The 6,000-nt window shown below is 39.7% G+C and overlaps 2 non-coding genes across 2 annotated transcripts; both read left to right on the forward strand.

The window, feature by feature from the left end:
* The first annotated feature begins 3,843 nt into the window (after positions 1 to 3,843).
* trnar-ccg (transfer RNA arginine (anticodon CCG)) lies at positions 3,844 to 3,916 on the forward strand. The gene has a single exon. It is a non-coding gene; the product is annotated as a tRNA-Arg (tRNA).
* Positions 3,917 to 5,321: 1,405 nt separating this feature from the next.
* On the forward strand, positions 5,322 to 5,394 carry trnar-ccg (transfer RNA arginine (anticodon CCG)). Its single transcript has one exon. It is a non-coding gene; the product is annotated as a tRNA-Arg (tRNA).
* Positions 5,395 to 6,000: the final 606 nt, after the last annotated feature.

The following is a 6,000-nucleotide window of genomic DNA, read 5'->3' on the forward strand; positions in this document are numbered from 1 at the left end:
TGTACAAAACAAGTTACGAACAACGCGAAAAAACAAACAAAATAGCATGGTTGATTAAGAGCCGATAAGACGGCAGCCCTATTCTCCGGCGCCATTTTCACCTCTCTTTTGGGTGTGGTCTCAATAAGTTTGCAGAGGTCCAAACATAGTGTTCAAACATGATGAAATCATGTGGTGACAAAAGCACAGCTCGGTGAGAGAGATGAGTCACAGGCGGCAGTCCGGTTGAGGAGGAGATGTTAAAAAACTGAAAGGTCAAAAATGTGATGGTAGTTTTGGCCTCAGGCCCATGACTACAGTAGGTCCAGTGAGAGGATATCTATAAATAAAGATCAGATACAAAAGAGACACACCTGGTCTCCCCTTGATTAAATATTATTGGTGTAGATTGGAAGAAAAAATCTGTCCCCACAAAAAAAAAATTGAAAAAATGTCAGAATTCATAAGCACATAATTGAGACAGTGGCATTATCTATAATTCTAAGCTCTTAATTCAAAGCTCTTGTTGGATATTGTAGTACTTCATTGGCCTGTTTAGTATGGGTGATGCACTATTCACTTTGGGGGAAGGCAGTTTGGTTCTCCTCCATAGATTAGGACAGCCATTATTGCCCTGTTGAAGGGGATCAGATGCTATGACGTAAGTAAGAGCTCACCCAACAAGAGAGGATGGCTGTGATAATGACCACATTACTACCGGAGGATGTGTAATCATGGCTCAGGTGTGGCTTAATGCTTGAAGATGCATATTGCATATTATTGATTTCTGACGAGGAGCTCTCATTTGCAACAGAAAAAATATAAGCTTCCACCAGTCATGTCCAAAAATGCATTTGAACTGCTGTTAATAATTCATATTTGTTTGCTCCCAAAATACGAGGCCATCATTTTACAAAAAGAATAAGACTCTATTATGCCAGATACGAAGAGCAGCTGAATAGGTTTTTATACGGTATATCCAAAAACATCAACCACACAAGTAGCTAAAAAGAACAAATACACATATAATGAGAACACATGTTGTTCCCCATAGATTATGTTGTGCCCCTTTAGCATAAAAACATTAGATCAGATGGATATTGGGTCTGATCCCTGATCGTCCAGAACCACTGGCCTTCTCCTCTCCCAATCTGGGCTAAAGACGTCATAGGCCTTTCTCAACGTTTGGTGAAATCCGCAAACTCTTGCCTCGGCAAGTTTCACCACACACTCATTTCACACGAATTAAGTCAGAACATCACATAGCAGTCTCATTAACCTATGCTGTGTGTCTGACAACGCTATAGGAGAGGCTACAGCTGTGGACGGATAGTGAAAATGGAAACCTATTCCCTTTATAGTGCACTACCGTTGACCAGAGCCCATAGGGACTCTTTGCCCATTAGTGTCATGTCAACAGGTATGAGACGAACATGAACATGCTATTGGCTCCCTCCATCTACATTTCTGTATGTGCGGTGAGACAGAGAAGGAGAGACATACAAATCCACGTTAACACTCATCTTGTCCTTTTCAAGATCAGTGATTAGAACGTCCACTCTGCCAAGAAATCATCTAAAGAATCTAAAGCTGTTGTTGAATTGCACTATTATGGTGTGAGGCAGGCTGTCCGAATATGTACACCGTACATTTCTTAGTTGACTGAGGAAATCTTGCTTGCAGGATGATTAACAGTGTTGACCGTTTGTGCCATGGTGTTTTTTGTTAATGAGATTGATCATAAATCGTGGCCTACACAGAGCGTGGGCAGAGGTCTACCATTGATCTTCTCCGGTTTCCCCAGTCTAGAATGGCAGCTTTCCTCCTGTCAGTTCAATTACCAGTTATCTGCTGCTCACTGAAGTAGGTGTTGTATGTTTAGTGGGGGTGCTGGTGGGTCAGATTGAACAGGATATTAAAAGCTATGGAAACACTACTAGAGTGTATGGTCTGGTGTGATCGAAAGTCATGTTGCTAAGGCCGGGATTCAATCCGATCAGCGATAGATCTGCGTAATAGCGAACTTGACATTTAAAGGTAATTTAATTTTTTTGCTGACATTTGCACCATTTACAGTTCAATCGGTCTACAAAATACAGGAAAATCGCATTTAAAATGTTAATAACCTAAAAGGGTGGTTTGAATCGAATCTCTGCCTAAATCCTCCTGGGATGGTGGCTGGGATAGGGCATGCAGGGTGGGAATTAAGAGATACAATGCTCCCGTGTTCGCGGAGTCCACATTCCCGGTAGAAGCTGCTCATGTCAGCTCAATCAGAAATGACCTTTAAATGGTGTGTTTTCGACAAAGCGTGAATCGGATTGAATCCCGGCCTAAACACACAAATATAGCTGAGAGATTACAGGAGTGCACATTTGTGTGTCATATCTGTAGGTTCAATCGGGAAGATGGCAAACATACAGTTTATTGACATATTAAAACTATTACAAATATAAAGATGGAATGAACACCATAACACCATGTAGTATTATTAATATCCTTAAGAAATAAATATAGTTACCAGCATAGATAAACTGCAGCATCAGCGTGCCGGTATCGATCTTTATTTCATGAGTTTATTCTTTGTACCCAATACCCGCAAGTTATTGGATGTGCGAACACTACGTTTGAAAATAGTATTAATAATCGTGACCTGTTCTAGGATGATATGTCTTTTTCACTGTTTCAAGGCTTGCTGACTGCAATTTTAACGGTTTAACATGACATTTTTAGGGCAACATGATATTTTGGGGTGGGCAACCCTGCACCCCCCCTAGAGATGGTGTTGGTATTATTATCCTTCTGAATTTGACCAAGATGTTCCAGGAACCTAATGTTTCATGGGCACAATGTAATAAATGTTGGGGTCAACTAATCTAGAACAGCTAAAAAAAAAAAATTTAATGGAAGAATATTTCTTTAAATGACAAAACAGTGGGTAGTGTAATTAGCTTGCTTGACAGATTAAAATAATGTTGGAAATTAGATCAGTCTGAACAAGTACTGAGAATGTACCTGCTTTTACAAGGATCATGCATTGATGTAACCAGTGGCGTTGCTTCATTCACAAAATTAATAAGATGTAGACTTGTATATAAAATATAATAAAATGCAAAATCCCCAAAAAGACACTAATTCTTTAAATCAGGGGAGTACATGTCCTGTCCCCAACCCCCTCTTTCTGAAATTACATTTTTGTCCCCCCTAGTTTTATCATTGGAATGTGATACAAAACGAGGCTACGGTATGCTTTAGGACCATGCGGACACCTCCAAGCAGTCGGATAGGCTGTTTGGAGTGTTTATCCAACTGGTGAAAAAATACAAAATAATAATAGTTATGTCCCCCCCATTTCGAAAACCAAAGTTGCACCCCTGCTTTATACTGTATATAATGTATTTTCAACTTGTTTTTCATTTCAAAACTTGAGACATCTGTGGCTTTGTGTTTTATGAAAAAACTGCACATTTTAAAGTGGCCTTTTATTGTCCCCAGCATAGATTGTACATCTCAATTGTCAGTAGGAACCACATTTGTTTAAGCAAGTCAGCCATATCAGCTACAGTATGTTTTTTTTTAAAGGCAGTAAACGAGGCTGAATGAACTGTTTCGTTGCCAGACAAGGCTCCGCTGATAGCCAGGTATAGCAGTGGTAAGGATGTTTTGGTGCTGAAAAGAAAGCTCTGCTGTTGGGAAAGCTTTATATAGGGCCTAACTGTTTGTGGGTACCGTTTGTCACCGTTATAGTGCAATGAACGTATTCTTTAATGTTGTATTGTCTTGTGTAATGGCTTTGCTGGCATGCGTCAAAACTTTTCCAGTATGTTTGCCCCACCGAGATGTAATTTTCTTTTGGGAATAAGAGATCCAGTGGCCTAATGGATAAGGCATCAGCCTCCGGAGCTGGGGATTGTGGGTTCAAGTCCCACCTGGGTCTGTTGAAAGAAGCTGTGCCTTAAATAAATGGCCAGCCATGACTTGGTTCTTGCCAAGATCCACTTGCATGGAATGTTTAGCTTTAATCAATATCTGTACTAAATTCCCAATTCCCTGATTCAAATAGTGAATTCCAAATAAGTGAAGCGTTACTCAGTAGTAGGAGTGCAAGAAAAGTGACAATTGGAACCCCTCTTCCAAGTCATGATATCACCAAACAATCTACAGCTTTATAAATCATAAATAAAAACATCTTCATAGTATTCAAATGACTCCAATAGATCTAGTGAGTCAGGATTTGTTTTTTTGTGAAATGTATTGTGACAAACATGATTGTGAAACTACACCTTATAATAAATGTTGATTTGAATGTTGATTCGAATTTGTACGATGATAACAGTAGAATAGGTTTGTCTACTTGGAGCCTGCTGCTAGTGGCTGTTTTCTTTTAGATTAGCTGTTAGTATATTGTTGTTGTTCTTGAGGCTGGCCAGTGAGGCAGCGTAGTCCACTACTTTTTCCACACTCCACTTGGAACAGAAGAACATGGGCAGGCTGGAGTCTTTGCCCTCTTTGGGAAGGAAGACGTTGAAATAGGTCCACTCTGTCTGGAAAACCAAATGAATAAGATGTAGACTTGTATATAAAATATAATAAAATGCAAAACCCCCAAAAAGACACTGATTCTTTAAATCAGGGGAGTACATGTCCTGTCCCCAACCCCCTCATTCTGAAATTACATTTTTGTCCCCCCTAGTTTTATCATTGGAATGTGATACAAAACGAGGCTAAGGTATGCTTTAGGACCATGCGGACACCTCCAAGCAGTCGGATAGGCTGTTTGGAGTGTTTATCCAACTGGTGAAAAAATAATAATAGTTATGTCTCCCCCATTTCGAAAACCAAAGTTGCACCCCTGCTTTATACTGTATATAATGTATTTTCAACTCGTTTTTCATTTCAAAACTTGAGACATCTGTGGCTTTGTGTTTTGTGAAAAAACTGCACATTTTAAAGTGGCCTTTTATTGTCCTCAGGATAGATTGTACATCTCAATTGTCAGTAGGAACCACATTTGTTTAAGCAAGTCAGCCATATCAGCTACAGTATGTTTTTTTTTAAAGACAGTAAACGAGACTGAATGAACTGTTTCGTTGCCAGACAAGGCTCCGCTGATAGCCAGGTATAGCAGTGGTAAGGATGTTTTGGTGCTGAAAAGAAAGCTCTGCTGTTGGGAAAACTTTATATAGGGCCTAACTGTTTGTGGGTACCGTTTGTCACCGTTATAGTGCAATGAACGTATTCTTTAATGTTGTATTATCTTGTGTAATGGCTTTGCTGGCATGCGTCAAAACTTTTCCAGTATGTTTGCCCCACCGAGATGTAATTTTCTTTTGGAAATAAGAGATCCAGTGGCCTAATGGATAAGGCATCAGCCTCCGGAGCTGAGGATTGTGGGTTCAAGTCCCACCTGGGTCTGTTGAAAGCAGCTGTGCATTAAATAAATGGCCAGCCATGACTTGGTTCTTGCTAAGATCCACTTGCATGGAATGTTTAGCTTTAATCAATATCTGTACTAAATTCCCAATTCCCTGATTCAAATAGTGAATTCCAAATAAGTGAAGCGTTACTCAGTAGTAGGAGTGCAAGAAAAGTGACAATTGGAACCCCTCTTCCAAGTCATGATATCACCAAACAATCTACAGCTTTATTAATCATAAATAAAAACATCTTCATAGTATTCAAATGACTCCAATAGATCTAGTGAGTCAGGATTTGTTTTTTTGTGAAATGTATTGTGACAAACATGATTGTGAAACTACAGGTTATAATAAATGTTGATTTGAATGTTGATTCGTATTTGTACGATGATAACAGTAGAATAGGTTTGTCTACTTGGAGCCTGCTGCTAGTGGCTGTTTTCTTTTAGATTAGCTGTTAGTATATTGTTGTTGTTCTTGAGGCTGGCCAGTGAGGCAGCGTAGTCCACTACTTTTTCCACACTCCACTTGGAACAGAAGAACATGGGCAGGCTGGAGTCTTTGCCCTCTTTGGGAAGGAAGACGTTGAAATAGGTCCACTCTG

The sequence above is a fragment of the Oncorhynchus clarkii genome, chromosome 11 (genome assembly GCF_045791955.1).
Source record: "Oncorhynchus clarkii lewisi isolate Uvic-CL-2024 chromosome 11, UVic_Ocla_1.0, whole genome shotgun sequence".
Taxonomy (NCBI): domain Eukaryota; kingdom Metazoa; phylum Chordata; class Actinopteri; order Salmoniformes; family Salmonidae; genus Oncorhynchus; species Oncorhynchus clarkii.